Genomic DNA, 19399 nt, shown 5'->3' on the forward strand with positions numbered 1-19399 from the left:
AGAATATGGTACATCATAACAGCAACATGGGGACGATGATCAAACTTAATGGACTTGCTCATTCCATCAACACAATAATCAGGGACAATTTTAGAATACTTGAGACAGAGAAGACCATCTATATACAAAGAAAGAACTGTGGAGTTCAAACAAAGACCAAAGACTATTACTTTTAATTTTTTATAAAGTCATCTCATTATTTAATTTTGCTATCTCTTATACTTTATTTTTTCCTTAAGGATATGATTTCTCTCTCAACACATTCAATTTTGATCAATGTATAGTATAGAAACAACGTAAAGACTATCAGACTGGCTTCTGTGGGGAATGGTGGGGAGGGAAGCAAGATTGGGATAAAAATTGTAAAATTCAAAAAAGAATTTAAATAGATAAATGTTAAAAACTATTTTTCCATGTAATCAGAAAAAATAAAATAATACTTGTTGATCTGCAAAAAGAAAGAGAGAAAGAAAGAGAAGGAAGGAAGGAAGGAAGGAAGGAAGGAAGGAAGGAAGGAAGGAAGGAAGAAGGAAGGAAGGAAGGAAGGAAGGAAGGAAGGGAGGGAGGGAGGGAGGGAGGGAGAGATGGATGGGGGAGGAGGGGGGAGGGAGGGAGGGATGAATAGAGGGGTTGGTCTCAGAAAAACCTGGGAAGACATATGAACTGATGCAAAATAAACTAAGCAGAACCAGAGAACAATTTACACAATAACAATGACATTGTAAAGATAATCAGCTGTGAAAAAAATCAACACAATTGTCCCTCAAAATTCCAAAAACTTAGCATGAAAAAATGCTATGCATTTCCAGATACAGAACTGATGAATTCAGAGTACACAATAAAGCAAACTTACTTTCTTTCTTCTCAGGTTTTTTCCCCAGACATAATCAAATCAGAAGTGTGTTTTGCATGACTTCATATTTGTGATAGGTTTTGTACTTTTTTACTTTCTCAGTGGGAAAAAAGGAGGTGAGGGACGGAATCTGGAACTGAAAATGAAATAAAATAGAATATTTTAAATTAAAAAATAAAAATTTTTAAAAAGCGGATAGATAATATCTATCTAGGATTTGTCAGTTAAGGTCTTGCTAGGTTGCAGGTGGATTAAAAAGATGAACTATTAAGGATTCTTTCATGGATAGGGTTCCATGATTCTTGGGGATCAACAATAGAGGGCAATGCATACCATGGCATGCATGATACTTACTTTATAGAAGAAAATAAAGAGACTGTGAAAAATCAACAGCATATGGTGTAAGTTGGACAAGGTTGTGCTACTACTTGTCCTAAGCATGCTAGGAGTTTAAGTGAGCAAATTTCATGGAAGCACCCCAACATGTCTCTGCTGATAGATTTATGCAATACAATGAGTGCTACCAGAAACAACTTCAAATTGGCATCTTTATTAGGTTCTCTCAAATGGTTACTCCATTAAAGATTTCTATTGGGAACTCTTAGAAATACCACTTTTCCTAGGTTTCCTACTGGTAAAATGCCAGATAACACAGCTTTCATTGCATGTGGTTTAATTCAATCAATAACCATTTTGATTCATTTAAATAAACCAACAGGCCTGTGGTTTTAGTCAATTACATAAAGGCCAGGAATAAACTGGTACATGTGAATATTTGAGGGGGTGTTTGTTATACTGAGTGGCCCAATACCAAGTTCACTGTTATTTCCATCTTTATATGCTTCTACCACCCTGGGAATTTTTTCCTCAGGCTGATGCCATTTGACTACCTGTATCTATTCTATTTTGTTTTTTTAAAATGACTTACCGCTTAAATTTTTTAAATAATAGGCATTTATTTTCTTTCCTACCTTTCACTACTAGAAAAAAGAAGAAAAATAAGATTCTTGTAAAACATATTCACAGTCAAACGAAACAAATTCTTGCATTGGTCATGTCCAAAAACATATGTGGAGTTATTTTTCCTAAGTTTGTGTCTTGGGCATCCTTGGCTCAAAAACAGCTTTTTTATCTTGGGTTTCCTTTTTGTTCACTAATTCTTCATTTTTATTGAATTATAAAGAATTTATTAATTTTAAGTTTTACAATTTTTCCCCTAATCTTACTTCCTTTCCCCACCACCCACAGAAGGCAATTTGCCAGTCTTTACATTGCTTACATGGTATGCATTGATCCAAATTGAATGTGAGGAGAGAGAAATCATATCCTTAAGGAAGAAAGATAAAGTATAAGAGATAGCAAGATCAGACAATAAGATAACAATTTTTTTCTAATAAAGATTTTATTTATTTTTAGTTTTACAATTTCCCCCCCCAATCTTACTTCCCTCTCCCCACCCCCCACAGAAGGCAATTTGTCAGTCTTCACATTGTTTCTATGGTATACATTGATCCAAATTAAGTGTGATGAGAGAGAAATCATATCCTTAAGGAAGACACATAACATAAAGTATAAGAGATAGCAAGATCAGACAAGAAGACATCAGTTTTTTTTTCTAAATTTAAGGTAATACAGGGGCAGCTAGGTGATGCAGTGGATAGAGTACCGGCCCTGGAGTCAGGAGTACCTGAGTTCAAATCCAGCCTCAGACACTTAATAATTACCTAGCTGTGTGGCCTTGGGCAAGCCACTTAACCCCATTTGCCTTGTAAGAAACCTAAAAAAAATAATGGCTAAATTTAAGGTAATAGTCCTTGGTCTTTGTTCAAACTCCACAGTTTTCTCTGGATACAGATAGTATTCTCTATCGCAGACAGCCCCAAATTGTCCCTTATTGTTGCACTGATGGAATCAACAAGTACATCAAGGTTGATCCTCACCCCTCTGTTGCTGTTAGGATGTACAGTGTTCTTCTGGTTCTGCTCATCTCACTCAACATCAGTTCATGCAAATCCCTCCAGGCTTCCCTAAATTCTCATCCCACCTGGTTTCTAATAGAACAATAATGTTCCATGTCATACATATGCCACAGTTTGCTAAGCCATTCCCCAATTGAAGGACATTTACTTGATTTCTGATTCTTTGCCACCACAAACACAGCTGTTATGAATATTTTTGTACAAGTAAAGTTTTTACCCTTTTTCATCATCTCTTCAGGGTATAGAGCCAGTAATGGTATTGCTGGATGAAAGGGTATGCACATCTTTGTTGTCCTTTGGGCATAATTCCAAAATGCTCTCCAGAAAGGTTGGATGAGTTGACAGTTCTACCAACAATGTAATAGAGTCCCATATTTTCCACAACCCTCAAAGAATGATCGTTGTCCTTTCTGGTCATATTGGCCATTTTGAGATATGTGAGGTGGTACCTCAGAGAAGCTTTAATCTGCATTTCTCTAATAAGTAATGATTTAGAGCAATTTTTGTATGACTTTGGATTGCTTTGATCTCCTCATCTGTAAATTGCCTTTGCATATCCTTTGACTGTCGATTGGGGAATAACTCTTTTAAAAAAAACTGGCTCAGTTCTCTGTATATTTTAGAAATGAGTCCTTTGCTGAAGCTAACATGTCTAATAAGATATTGAATAGTAGTGGTGATAATGGGCACCCTTGTTTCACTTCTGATCTTCTTGGGAATGCCTCTAGCCTCTCTCCATTAAATATAATGCTTGTTGATGGTTTCAGATAGATACTGCTTACTATTCTAAGGAATAGTCCATTTATTTCTAAACTGTCTAGTGTTTTTAGTAGGAATGGGTGCTGTATTTTGTCAAAAGCTTTTTCAGCATCTATTGATATAATGATATAATTTCTGATAGGTTTGTTTTTGATATAATTAATTATACTAACAGTTTTCCTAATATTGAACCAATCCTGCATTCCTGGGATAAATCCTACTCGGTTCAAATGTAGTATCCTATTGATAACTTGTTGTAATTGTTTTGCTAAGATTTTATTTAAGATTTTTGCATCTATGTTCATCAGGGAGATAAGTCTATAATTTTCTTTCTCAGTTTTAACTCTTCCTGGTTTAGGTATCAGCATCATATTGGTGTCATAGAAAGAAAGAGTTAGGGAGAGTTCCATCTTCCCCTATTTTTCCAAAGAGTTTATATAGAATTGGAACCAATTGTTCCTTAAATGTTTGGTAGAATTTACTTGTGAATCCATCAGGCCTGGAGACTTTTTTCTTAGGGAGTTCAATGATGGGTTGTTTCGGTATTTAATCTCCTCTTCATTTAACCTGGGCAACTTATATTTTTGAAATATTTGTGCATTTCACTTGGATTGTCAAATTTATTGGCATAAAGGTGGGCAAAATAATTCCTAATTATTACTTTAATTTCCTCCTCATTAGTGGTAAGTTCACCTTTTTCATTTATGATACTAGCAATTTGGTTTTCTTCTTTCTTTTTTTTAATCAAATTGACCAGAGGTTCATCAATGTTATTGGTTTTTTCATAAAACCAACTCTTGGTTTTATTTATTAATTCAATAGTTTTTTTTGCTTTTGATTTTAGTAACTTCTTTAATTTTTAGAATTTCTAATTTGGTATTTAATTTGATCTTTCTCTAATTTTTTTAGTTGCATATTTAGTTCATTGATTTCCTCTTTCTCTAATTTATTCATGAAAGCATTTAAAGATATGATATATTCCCTGGTAGCTGCTTTGAGTGAATGCCATAGGTTTTGGTATGTTGTTTAATTATTGTTATTATCTAGGATAAAATAATTAATTCTTTCTATAATTTGTTGTTTTGATCCACTCATTCTTTAAAATGAGGTTATTCAGTTTCCAATCAGTTCTGGGTCTATATCTCCCTGGACCAATATTGCATATGATTTTTATTACATTGTGATCTGAGAAAGATGTATTCACTATTTCTTCCTTTCTGTAATTTATTAGGTTTTTATGCCTAGTACATGGTCAATTTTGTGTAAGTACCATGTACTGCAGAGAAAAAGGTATATTCCTTTCTGTCCCCATTGAATTTCCTCCATAAGTCTATCATATCTAGGTTTTCTAACAATCTATTTACCTCCTTAACTTCTTTCTTGTTTATTTTAAGAATTGATTTATCTAAATCTGAGAGTGAGAGGTTGAAGTCTCCCACTAGTAGAGTCTTGCTATATGTCTTCCTGTAGTTCTTTCAGCTTCTCCTCTAAGAATTTGGATGCTATTCCATTGGGTGCACACCTATTCAGTATTGAAAGCACATTATTGTCTATGGTACCTTTTAGGAGGATATAGTTTCCTTCCTTATCTGTTTAACTAGCTATTTTTGCAGCTGCTTTGTCTGAGATAAGGATTGCTACCCCTGCTTTTTTCACTTCAGCTGAACAAAATGTATTTTGCTCCAACCTTTTACCTTTACTCTAGAAGTAAGTTTCTTACAAGCAGCATATTGTAGGATTCTGGTTTTTAATCCACTCTGATATTCACTTACGTTTTAAGGGAGAGTTCACCCCATTCACATTCAAAGTTATAATTACTTTTTATTGCCCTCCATGCTATCTTCCCTCTGTTTGTATTTTTCCCCTTTTATTCCCTTTATCCATATTCCCCAGTATTTTGTTTCTGAATACCTCCCCCTTCAGTATGTTTGCCCTCCTATATCCATCCCTTCCCCTTTCTTTCCTCTTTCCCTTTCCCCCCTTCCCTTCATTCTATTAATTCCTTGTTTTCTCCCTCTCCCTGTCCCCCTCCCCTTTTCCCTTTTTAATACTTGAGAGGTAAGATTTTTTTAGTTTTTTTTTTTAACAAGGCAATGAGGGTTAAGTGGCTTGCCCAAGGCCACACAGCTAGGTAATTATTAAGTGTCTGAGACCGGATTTGAACCCAGGTAGTCCTGACTCCAGGGCCAGTGCTTAATCCACTGAGCCACCTAGCCGCCCCAGTAAGATGTTTTTTTAAGTGTTTTTTAAGTTAACTGAGTGTGTGTGAGAGTTAATTTTAAGCCAAGTCTGATGAGAGGAAGATTTAGGTGTTTCTCATCTCCTCCTTTCTTCCCCTCTATTACCATAGGTCTTTTGTACCTCTTAATGTAATGACATTCACCCCATTCAATTCCTTCCCTCCTCCCATCTCCTTCCTGTCCCCCTTTTTAAGGAGGTAGTGTTTTTAAATCATTCTATCTGAGTCATAGAAAATCCTGAGTATCCATCACTTCTGGCTAAGTATGTTCTATCTAATAGAGTTACAATTCTTGAGAGCTATTAGAGTCTTTCTCCCAAGTAGGAATATAGCCAGCTTCATCCCATTGGGTAGCAGTCTCATGGGTAACTCATGAGTGTCCATCATTTCTGAATAAGTATATTCTCTCTGATAGAGTTACAATTCTTAAGAGTTATGAGACTCTTTTTCCCATACTGAGATATAGCAAGTTTCATCTTATTAAATAGCAGTTTTTTTTTCTTTACCCAAACCTCTTCTTTGATGTCTGAGTTTTCTATCTAGCTCTGGTTTTTTCATCAGGAATTGTTGGAAATCTTCCATTTCATTAAATATCCATCTTTTCCCCTGAAAAAGAAGGCTCAGCTTTGCCAGATAGTGGATTCTTGGCTGCATTCCAAGCTCCCTTGCTCTTCGGAATATCTTGTTCCAGGTCCTTCAAACCCTTAATGTTGATGCAGCCAGGTCCTGCATAATCCTTACTGTGGTTCCTTGGTGTCTAAATTGTTTCTTTTTTAGCTGCTTGAAGGATTTTCTCTTTTATCTGATACTTCTGGAATTTGGCCACAACTTTCCTTGGTGTTTTCATTTTAGGATCTCTTTCCAGAGGGGAGTGATATATTCTTTCAATAACTATTTTGCCCTCTGGTTCCATGATATCAGGGCAATTTTCCATCACTAAACCCTGTAATTAGAAGTCTAGGCTTTTTTTCTCTTCAACATCTTCAGGAAGACCTATAATTCTCAGGTTGTCCCTCCTCAATCTATTCTCGAGGTCAGTGGTTTTGCTAATGAGGTATTTTTACATTTTCTTCTATTTTTTCCATTTTTTGGTTTTGTTTAATAGGCTCTTGCTGTCTCATGAAGTGATTTGTTTCCACTAATGACTCCATTCTTTTTTTTAGAGAAGAATTTTCTTCATTTACCTTTTGCAACTCCTTTTTCAATTGGTCAATTCTATTTTTGAAAGAGCTTCCCATTTGACCAATTGAAGTTTTCAGAGAATTATTCTCATTTTGTATTTGTCCAATTTTATTTTCCAATGATTGGTTTTCTTGTTGCAAGGTGTTAATCTTCTCTTGGGTTTCTTTTCCCAAGTTTTCCAATTGATTTTTAAACTCCTTATTTCTTCAAGAAAGTCCTTCTGTGCTGGAGACCAGATCATATTCTCCTCAGAAGTTCTAGGTCTCTCTGAGTTAGGGCCTTTTCCTTTCATGAATTTTTCTATGGACCCTCCTTTCTGCTGGCCTTTCTTCATTTAGTAAGACTTTGAGTTGAGGAGGGGCTGATTCACAAAGGTTTGGTGTTGGGGTCCCTAGAGGCTTCACTCAATTAGTGTAACATCTCCAGATGGCCAGTAGGGGGTTCTAGAGGGTTTGCTTTTGCTCACTGAGTGTAATATCTCCAGCTGACCAGTAGGAGGTGCTGGTTGCTTTCTCTGGAGTGTCTGTGACCTTCTTCCTTAGCCTGGAGGGGTTTACTGAAGCTGCTAAATACTTTTGTCTTTGAAGCTGTTAAATACTTTTGTCTTTGAAGCTGTTAAATACTATTGTCAGCTGAGGTAGTTCTTCTGCTCAGCCTTAGCCTGGGGCAGAGGTAGTCTGGAATTGTGTTTGGTCTGGGAAGAGGCTTCAGCTGAAAAGGAAGTGTGGACTCTGAGTTGCTCCTGCCCAGAGAAGCCCAGGGATGATGTCTGTAGCTCTCCTGCACTGGAACTCTCCCTCTAGCCCTGACAGCAAGCTCCCAAGGGTCAGTGCCACCACCAATGCTTCTGCTCTCTAGTTGACCCAAGCCCCCGTGGTACACCAGGATCTAGCCCCACTGCTGATTAAGTTGGTAGGGTTCTTGGTCCCTCAGGCTCTGGGGCTCCAGGCCCATAGCTCATCAGACTAATCCGAGGCTAATCCAGACTCCCAGGGTCTCTCTGGTCCTGTGCTCCCTGCAGAGTCTGCTCTCTGTACCTGGACTCACCCACAATTGCAGACGACAAATCCTGAGGTAGTTGTTCTTTCTCCTGGCTTTTCTTTCTGGGTTTTGTTGATCAGATTTCTGTTATGAGGTTTGTTTCGTATCATATACGGGGGAAGATCAGGAGATTTTAAAACTGTGCCAGTCTTCTCTCTGCCATCTTGGCCACAGTCTTATTCACTAATTCTTTTTTTGCAAAGCAATGGGGTTAAGTGGCTTGCCCAAGGCCACACAGCTAGGTAATTATTAAGTGTCTGAGGTCACATTTGAACTCAGGTCCTCCTGACTCCAGGGTGGATACTCTATCCACTGTACCACCTAGTCGCCCTTTGTTCACTAATTCTTCTAGTCTTACTTCCTGAATTCAAATTTTGTGTTAGGGTGTGGTTGTGCATGCTTCTGGAGAAGTATTCTCCAGTATCCTGGTGTTGCTTTCTCTAGATATTGAATTTTGTCTTCTTCAAAGATCTCAGGAACACCTTGGACCATGGACTGGCAAACTTTCAGTATGCCCTAAATTGTCTAATCCATAACAAAGTCTGATTGCTGCCCTCCTGGTCAGAGATTTGCAAACTTAGATTTAGGTCTGGCAAAATAACTGTGAGTTTGCCTCTAGTTGAAACTCCAGTAGAATCTACTGGTTCCAGTCCTATTAGCTAACCAGAATTTTCTGTAGGCTCAAAGCAATAGAACTACAGGCTCACCTTTGGTCTGAGCTCCTTGCCTTGGTATCTCAGCTGTTAGTTCCAACTCCATTTGTGAGATAAAGGTAAAATAATCCAACTCAGGAGTCAAAATGACAGAGCTGCCAGCTAACTCCTGTTCTTAGTTCCTGCACAGTGTACTGCCTTGGGCCCTGTCTGAGCTACATTCCCAGTGCTGTTCTTTGACCTGTTATATAGGCCCACACAGGTTCCAACCCAGTTCCTATGCTGAAAGAATATACATGGACCTTCCTGGTTAGATACTCCCCCACTCAGTGCCAGCAGACCTCTGGCTACCTCCCTATGCTGAACTGGGTTGGCAAAATGATTTACTGTGTTTCTTCTTTGATTTCCTAATTACTATTAAGTATGATGCCCTTCTTCAATCTCTATCAGTGTGGTTGTGTGTGTGAGAGAGAGAATGTGACTGTATTGCTTTCTCCTTCTCTGCCCTTTTTAAGCCAGTATTTCTAAGCTGATCCTTATACATCAGAGATGACTCTGTTTTAATACTGAAAAGCAAAAGAGTGAGTCTTTTTTATGACAGAAGACCACAGCTCAGGAGGATCTGCTTACCTAGGTTGCCTACATCTTTTACAAGTGGTTCAGAGACATCCATGTTTCCAGTATTAAGAATACAATCTCTCCCCTTCCTAGATAAAAACTGTAAACAAAAAGAGACAATGGATTCACTGAGCTTTAATGCCAGTGAAAAGTATCTGTCCATACATTTATATCTTTCCTTGGAGCTCTAGCCTAAGCCCTTACAAATGATATGTGCTAGTACCAAAAATCCTTAAATCTCTAGATATATGACCCCTCTTTTAATGGTTAACTCTGACACTGCTGATGGGAGGTTTCAAAAGGATTGTGACACTCTGCTTTGCCTAGCCCAGCAAATCCAAAAAGCTCAGCTACATCTGTATAATGCAATCTTAATTCCATTTTATCCTATATTGATTGAACAGAGTCTAGAAGGACATAGGATGCATACATAGCAATGGTGTAGAAAGAATTGCACATCTGGATCCCAAGACTTGACCAGGCTCTGCCAACTGTGGCTCTCAACATGGTATCAGGATGTTTTTTCTCTAAGTCGCATTCAATAAACAGAGTCTATACTCAGAGATGAGTTGAAAATGTCATTAGTCTTCCAAAGTTCTGTCATCTTCTCACCAATAGTCAACTGAGGTACTAGGGGAAGGAGGAAAGTATTCAGGTTCAGTTTAGATTCTCTCTTCTTGTTTATCTGACACAAGAATGATTTTCTCTTTCATTTAAATGCAAGTGGCACCTTGGTTTTCTCATTCATGTGCATACTTCCTGGAATAAGTAAGTCAGTGGAGCAAAGCTCTCACTATTCTTCACAGTTCAGTTGGAAAATAAGTTGTTAGATGATGAGCTTCATTATCAGCACACTTTGCACTTAGGTGGCATACTTGTTCCAAAGAGTGTATCTTGGGTGGAAGAGAAAAGCTACAAGGTCAAGTAGAAATCATACTGACCTAGAACTTGGCCTGTGTCAAATTCCCCATGTGCTTTTTAAGCACTTAGGCACTGGAAAAGGGGAGGATGGAGAAAGGTAGAGAATCATTGCAGCTCAATTGGAGTTTCTGGACTGCTGTAGCTCCCAGGGGTGTAGATTCAATTCACTAAATGGTTATTTAGTGCCTATTAGGTTCCAGGCTCTGTCCTAAGTTCTGAGTTAATGAAGACAAAAATGAAAGAGTTCCTGCCCTTGAGGAACTTCCATTCCACTGGGAGATGGGGGTAGGGCACATTGAAGCAACAACAATTTCTCAACATATACAAACCCACTGTGTATGGGTAATATATATTTGTAAACTGACTGAATGACGGACTGACTGAACAATATCATGAATCTCTGGGAGCAGAAGGTCACCAAGTTCTACTGACTATCACCTTCCAAGCTGTCATCATTACTTCAAGGACCTGTGACCTTATTGGTATAGTAACTCCCAGTGTGGTAATTCCATCTGTTGATAGAGATAACAATTCATCCAAAAAATAGTCTTAAATAACTTCCTAAGGCTCAAAGAGATTAAATGACTTGTCATTTTCATGAAGTTAGAAAGGACCAGAAGTTGACAACAATAAGATTCACAAATACACCCCAAAATGACCTAACAATTCCTACAGGAAAAAGTAAATGCATGAAAATGTTTATTGTACAGACTATCATACCTACTTGCAAGGTTACTCCATTGAGTTGATATAACAATACATATATCTGGGGCAAGGATTGTAGATAGACAACATGCTAAGCCCAGAACTAACAATGACAAAGGAAAACCTAGAGTGTGTTTGGGGAAATATACAGTGTTTTTAAGATCCCAAGCTGTTCCCTAGCATAAAATCCCATCTTTTGAACACAAATATTCTCTCAGTGATGTCCTATAATTAATGAATCCTGAACCACTACAATCTCCAAAGACTCAAAGGAACAATGAAGCGCTACACAATGACTGCAAATAGGTCATTACAGTGCTTCTAATGATGATTGACATGGAAGAAATGTTGTTAAGTAATATCAAAGAAGTATATAATAGGAAAGGGGGAAGGCCAGTGCTGGGGCAAGAGCAGAGGATAACAGATGGACAAGTCAGTATTCCCAAAATATAAAAAGATGCAAAGAATGTCCTTCACTAAATTAAGCTGGAACTCTGTGGATGTTCTATTAGGAAACATAGACAAGTATCATGGGATTAAAAAACACATATAAGTTGCAATGAGCTCCAATGAAGGGAATATTCATATCATCAGGGTCACAGATCAAGTGAAGTATATCATTACCATCATTAGTATAATCATCATTGTTGTTATTACTCTGACAGCCAACCCAGACTGAGAGAATAACATGAAACAATTCTGGAGAGAAAGAACTCACTGAGTTGGTATCCTGTGGTTTTCTTAGATGCTGATCGAAGGGAAAAAACCTCAGCAAGATGTTAGCCTTGAAAAGCTCCCCGGGTAATTTTCATAAGGATAATATTGACTGTGTTAAAGAGACATGATGGCTTCATATTTTACCACTAAGTCAATCCCATTGTCATTGCTCAATATTGCTACACAAAACTGCCTAGCAAAATGACAGCCATGCTTCATTTATCTTGATTTTCCTATAATATATTTGGTAAGAGACTGATATTGTTATATTGCCTTATTTAATATTGATTTCATTTATGGAGCAATTCTTTAACAAAGACACTGGCACTTACTTTTACCTTGAACACAGAAATGAGATTTTTTTCAATGGGGCTTCATACATATGGTTTGAATGAGCAGCCTGGGTCTGAAATCAATCACATTAACAGATTGGAGTCCATCTCTATGGATTAGGGTAAAGCAGCCCAGAGACTGAAAGGTGTGGCAAGTACTCTATCATCTGGAAAACACGAGTAGGAATGAGCCTCATACAGGACATGGGACCAAGCCAAAAGATTTTTTTCAAATGACAAGTAGATGTTTTGTAAAATGAAAATATTGACAAACAAGAATACAGAAAGGGCTAGATGCCCAAGTACTATAGTACACGCCCCAAAAAATTTAATCCTATTCAGTAAGGGTATCTATACATGAGTTTCCCACAATGAGCCATATACAGGAATTCATGAGATACACACAAGTTAAACAACTCAGTAGATTTACATCTTGCAGTTTTCTTCTATCAAATTCTGTGCATCCTTCATATTGGGGCCTTTACTAGACTGCTGAACACAATCATGGGATCTATTCATGAAAGGATCCTCCAGAAAGCATCATAATTAGTCTGCCAATACCTGTGGCTTTCTTGATATAGCAGAGTCAGGAAGGATACTTCCATCTGGTTTGTGACCACTTGATAAATCAGCAAAAAGGAATAGGGAATACACGTAACCCTTTTAAATCCCAAAACTCTGAAGATAGGTTAAGCCAAGCAATTCAATGATAATTAAATCCCAAAACATTTCTAAAGTGTCTGCTATGTGCAAGCCACTGTCCTAAGTGTGGAAGATACAAACATAAATGAACACTCCCTACCCTCAAAAAGTTTAAATTGGATAGTCACCCTGATAATACTCCCTTGAATTCTGACTATCCAGAGAAAACTAGGTTCCTGGCCTAACTTTGTCTTTGGTTTATCCTCACTTGAATCCCAATTTGGAACATATCCTTCTTTCCCCAGAAGAGAATTTCCATCCTGACCTCCTATTCTTCACCTTCAGTAATAACCAGAATCACTAGTCCATGTCCCCTCCCTCCACTTTTTCAGGAGCATAAAACTCTATTCTCTTTCTCCAAATGAGTCATGCCAAGTTGTCAATTTGTAAGAGACTGCACTAGGCCAGGGATTCCCTGAGAGTAATTTCTTGTTTTGACAACTCCCTGCTCCACACGTTAAACTTTGAATTTCTCTTGTCATCGAGGTTACAGTTAACAATATCAATTTTAAAAACAGAAAAAATGGACAGAGATGCAAGGTAATAAAGATATGATGATATAAAAAGTAATCTTACTATTCCCCGTGAATGTTTGTGGGCTATATCATTGGATGAAGGGAATCAGTTCATTTGAGTCTAATGATGCATGACTTAGCCTTGAGAAGTAGAAGCACAACCTCTTGCTGGGTGAACCTGGATTTAAATCTGCAGGCAATCCAGAGTCAATGTAAATTCTCTAAAAAGGAAGTAATATGACAAAGGTAGTGCTTGAAGAAGCAAAACTAAACAACATGGGCAGGGAACCTTGAAGGGGTAAAGATTAGAGTTTAACTGTAATAATCCAAAAGAGAGATTAAAAGGGCCTAAATTATGGTGGTTGGCAGGGCAGTGGAGAGGAGGTAATAGACACAAGAAATTCCTTGGTAGCACTTAGGTGATCACTTCCCTAATCCCTCCACAAAATAAATTGTCTTCTTATCCCTGAAAGCATACAGCATTTTTCTTCCTTTTTCAAGTCTTCCCATGAAAGAGGCTTGTAGAATTATATATTAGTGCCATGAAAGGCCTAACCTTTCTGGAGAGCAATATGGAACTATGCCCAAAGAGCAATAAAACTGTTCATTCCCTTTGACTCAACAATTCCAATTCTAGGTCTATAATCCAAAAGAAATCATAAAAACTGGTAAAAGTCACACATGTCCCAAAATATTCACAGCAGCTCTTTTTGTAGTGGTAAAGAATTGGAAATTGAGGGGATGCCCATCAAATAGGGAATGGTTAAACAAGTTATGGTATATGAATATTAGAGAATACTATTGTTCTATAAGAAATCATAAATGGTCTTACTCTGGAGAAGTATGGAATGAATTACAGGATCTGATGAAGAGCAAAGGGAGCAGAACCAAGAGAATAATGTCCATATTAGCAGCAGCATTGTGAGATGATCAATCTTGATGACAGCAGCTCCTCTCAACAAGTCCAGAGAGCTAGGTCAACCCTATTAGACCAGCTATGGACAATGCTATCCCCATTCAGAGGAAGAAAAGCAAAACAAAGAATTTGATGAACACTTCTTTCCCTTAATCCTAATTCCTCATCCTGAAAATGGCTAATCAGTAAGCATGTTTAATATAAATGTGTATGTACAATATTAACCTGACTGTTTGCCACTAAAGGAAGGGAGGTGGGAAGAGAGTATTGAAGAAAATTTTGTAACTTAAATATATACATAGGCATATTGATGAATGTTGAAAAACTTTCATAACATGTATTTGGAAAAAATAAAATATCAATAAAAAAGAAACTTACGTTCTAACAGAAGACAATGACATATGAAAGGAAGCTGCAAGGAAGGGAAAGGAAGTAGAATAGACTGGGGGAGAAAGTATGGAGAGTCAGAAGTAAATCCTGGAAGGGAATAAAGTCATGACCAGTCTGAACAATCTTTTTAAAATAGAGGCTCCAGGAGGAACAAACTTGAGGAAAGGGAAGCAGAGGCAGAGAACACTTCCAGTGAGAGGAAGTCAGAGACTCAGACAACTCTGTTCAGCAGGCCAATGCAGTTTTGGAAGGTCAAGAAACATAACAAATTCTCTTCCCACTTCAGTTTCCTTATAAACATGCACTTCTCTATGAAGAAAATGATGCAAACATGTTCACTGACTCAAGGGACTAAAAAGCATCGGTGATGCAAGATGGAAATGCAAAAAAAAATAATAATAATTGAAAAGTGGGAAGTGGAATTTAAAAGAAGAATGAGTCCCAGATGAGATGGACTTCTCAGAAGCTTTGGAGTGAAAGAGAAAAAAACAGCTGAGAAATACTAGAGCAAAGAAAAAAGTAAAGAACCAGGAAGCAGGGAGTTTGCATTGTGGGACCTGTGACTTAGGACCTGTTTGACCTTGGCAAAGTCATTTCAACTCAGTTTCCTCATTTGTACAATGAGGAAATTGGAATAAAATCACGGAAGATCAGACTTGAATGGGGCCTCAGAGATTAATTAGTTTCCTAGCATTCTGAAAAAAAAAGATTTCTCTACAACCAAATGTGTATTCATCTAGCTTTTGCTTAAAGACCTACAATGAGAGGGGAGCCCATTACCTTCTAAGGCAGTCCTTTCTACTTGTGCATAGCTTTAATTGGTGAAAGTTTATAATTTTATATATATATATACATATATATATATATATATATAATATATATATGTGTGTGTGTGTACATATATGCATATATGTACATATATGTATATATATAATATATATATATGTCAAAGGTGGTGTGATAGATATGATCTGATATCTGGCCTGATTTTACAGAAAGCTGGAGGGGAGCATACCAGAACCTATGAGGAAGGTCAAACCGACTCTAGAATTGAGTGAGCCTAGGCAATCTCTCATATATCTAAGAATAAGATAATCCTTAGCTTATACTTACCTACTTAGTTCCTTCACACTAAACACTGGTTAAACAAAAGTCCATCATGGATAGTGACTAAACCTGTTTATCCCAGTAAAACGGCAATAAGAAACTGGAGGACTCCTCTTGATTAGACTATTATATTACCAAAGAATATGAAGAGTAAATGAGCTCTTCAAATAAAAATCTAAACTCAACAAAGAGAGAACACCCTCAATCCAGAGATACATTCTCAATCATCTCTAGAATTACAAACCTGGAGATCAAAGAACATAATGGAATCTGCTACCATATGTGTCTAAGATCTCCATGCTACCACCACAAGTTTCCCTCTTGTCCACCTCCCTGGAGCTCCCCTCTCTAAGTGTGTCTCTGGAGTTTCTCTAACAAACTGAAGTTCCTGTACAGATTAAAAGTAACATTCAGCATTCTCTCATCAAGTGTTGCATCTTCCTCCAAATATTCCACAACAAGCACAGGGCTATCTTTTAGCAAAATCACCCCCAAGTCTGGACAGAATCAGGATTACACATCCACTAAGCCCAACTTTCCATTCATTGCTCCTGGTTTTTCCATGTGTAATACTCTTATACTTGAAGACATTTATAATATTCTCTAAGTCTTCTTTCTGGGGGAAAAAAATCCCCAGTTCTTCAGTTGATTCTCATTTTCCATGATCAAGGTCCTTGACCATCTTGATTGCACTTCTTGCACATTTCCAGCTTATTAACATTCTTTCTAAAATGTCAGGACTAAATGTAATACTCAAGAGGTAGTTTAACCAGGGCAGGATATATGGGATTATCACCTTTCCAGTTCTGGAAACATATTTTGGCATTTGAAAAACCTAATGCAAAGGAAAAGAAAACTCATCCACAGTCTCTGGTTGGAGGTCTCAAGAGACTAATGGAATTTTCCCAACCACAAAATCTGGTGATACCAACATACTTTGATTTTGTAGGGAGCCAGGCCCAGTAGCCTTATAGATTCATTCTGCCAAATCAGAAATAGCAATTCTTCCAGTGATATTTGATTCTGCCAAATTTAGAGCAACCCAGTATGGGTAAAGAATGGTCCTAAGCCAGAGGGAATGTACTCCAACCACTGTCATCTCCTAGAGACCACAATATCAGTTCATATTTCAATAGCAATTTCTAAGCTCTTCTTCCTGGAGCAATCATTTTTGACTCACTCCCAATATCTAAAATGTTCGGCCATTGCTGCTAGAGGAAATCTTTCTATTATATTGGTTTTCCCCTATAATTTAAACCTTACATACACCGCTGGGAGATAGCACAAATGACCCATGCGAAATCTCCCAAAATATATGTGCAGTTTCAATGACTAGTTCAGATGCTATGTGCTGCAAAAAAATGCAGTGACATTTGTTTTATTTGAAGTAAAGTATAAAACCTTCCTGAGCTGAAACTTGGGAAACTAAACATCTACCCAAGGAAAAATGTCTGTTATTATTTTTTTTTAAATCATGCCATTCAACCACTTGAAAATTATGGAAGCCAATGTTTATGAGAAAAGAAGCATTTGTTCTGGGGAAAAAAGTAGAATATCCAGATTGGTCAAAGCTATAACAATATAGTCATTCATATAATAAAGGAAAATGGAAATTAATGACCTTTATTGGTACAGAGATGACAAAAAGGATAGATTATTAGAACTAGACTATTCAAGTACTAGATCTATTTTACCTCTCTCCTTTCAGCAAGGTGTCAAATGAGGCCTGTGGAGGAGAAGGGGTTTGACTATAGCAAGTAGCCAAGTTGATACTGGACCCCAGACCAACTGACTACCAATCTGGAACTTTTTCAGCTACCTCATTCTGCATCCAAGTGAGCTCACATAAAATGCTGGACAGTCACTCTCAGTACAATGAAGGTCATTAATTGCCATTTTCCTTTATTATATCAATGACTATTATTATAGCTTTGGTCAATCTGGATATTCTACTTTTTTCCACAGTCATCTTAACAGAAAAAAAATAAGAAAATACCAAAGTTCAGTTTTGATTCTCCCTCCAAAATATTTAATCTGGGCAAGTTGTTTAACTTCTCTGTGTCTGTTTCCTCAAATGAGATAATAATAATATTGGGTGTCAAGTGCTTAGCAAACCTTAAAGTTCTATGCAAATGTGAGTTACTATTCTTATTTTATAGAGGAGAAAACAAAGATTTATAGAGGTTTAGTGACTTGCCCTAACTCAAAGAAAGCTCAGGCTCAAACCCTGGCTCTCAAAGGCCATATCTAGTGCTATTCATTCTTGATTTCCACTAACAAAGCTTCTCTCTTATGTTATTCTAAGAAAGAAGCTTTATGACAATATAGATGGAAGTCACAGAGAGGCAGATTTCAACTCACTATAAGAAAGAATAACTCAGGGGGGGCTAAGTGGTGCAGTGGATAAAGCACTGGCCCTGGAGTCAGTAGCACCTGGGTTCAAATCGGTATCAGACACTGAATAATTACCTAGCTGTGTGGCCTTGGGCAAGCCACTTAACCCCATTTGCCTTACAAAAACTAAAAAAAAAGAATAACTCAAGATTTGATAACTGCTTAATTATAAATATCTAACATGGTGGCATAAACTTGGAAGAACATACACTCAGAGGTATCTGTCAAGTCCATCTTTTTAAGATCAATATTTTTCTAGTCATGGTATATGGTTGTAAGTTCTGAAATACCACAACACCTGAAGTTGTGGGTCATTCAAAAAGCTCTAAAGAGGTGCATGGTAGATGCAAATGGGCTGCAACCTATTACCACTGAAGAACTATGAAAGAGAACAAATGTAAAGTAGGTCATCAAAGAGATCTAACTGCCCATACAACCAAAGCAAAGAAGAGTCACAGACACCCATGATTGTTTCAGTGAGAAAGAAGTAAGAGACTGTCAGGAGATACAGAACCCTGAGTGAATCCCATGGGGAAATTTCAGAAGAAGACAAAGGATCATAAAGGAAAGGGCATGTATGACTTACCACTTGTATCAGTAGACAAAATATCTACACTGAAAAGACCACAAATACACTAATATATTTAAGAAAAAAATTGTCTCATAAAGTAATAGTCTGTGTGAATAAAAGTACCCTGTAAAGGCTGGCTCATTCTGTAAGGGACAAGGGAAGAAAAGAATAGAAATGATGGAACTGGTAACTCCTTGCTGAAAGAAACTGATACTGTGATTGTCTAATAGAAATAAGAACTCAAGGCCTCTTCTTCCCAAGGCAGGTAGCCAAGATATAACAGAAAACCTCCCAAGACTTGAAAAAACACATGATGACTATGTACTTCTGATAATTCATAAGCAGAAACCTAGAAAACACTGCTATAGATTAGAAAGTCTAGAGACAAAAAATAAAATGAAGACTATAGAACTTAAACAGTATTTTCTTGGCATTCTTGGTATTCTCATTGCATGTAAAAGATGAAGAAAAAAACTAATTTGGGAAATGAGGCTAAGATGATGAAGTGCGGATATAGAAATTTAGATTTCTGGCCCATGGCTTAAAATATAGGAATGACCAAATGGAGTATACCTGATGTATTTAGTTGGTATCTTAAAAGTCTAGTCAAAAGAGTTTTAAAATTAAAAGGGGGCAGCTAGGTGGTGTAATGGATAGAGAATCAGCCCTGGAGTCAGGAAAACCTAAGTTCAAATCTGGCCTCAGACACCTGATATTTACTCATTGTGTGACCTTGGTCAATTCACTTAATCTCATTGTTTTTCAAAAACAAAAATAAATAAATAAATGAAATTAAAAAAAAATA

This window comes from Macrotis lagotis, chromosome X (assembly GCF_037893015.1).
Source record: "Macrotis lagotis isolate mMagLag1 chromosome X, bilby.v1.9.chrom.fasta, whole genome shotgun sequence".
NCBI classification, from domain to species: Eukaryota; Metazoa; Chordata; class Mammalia; order Peramelemorphia; family Peramelidae; genus Macrotis; species Macrotis lagotis.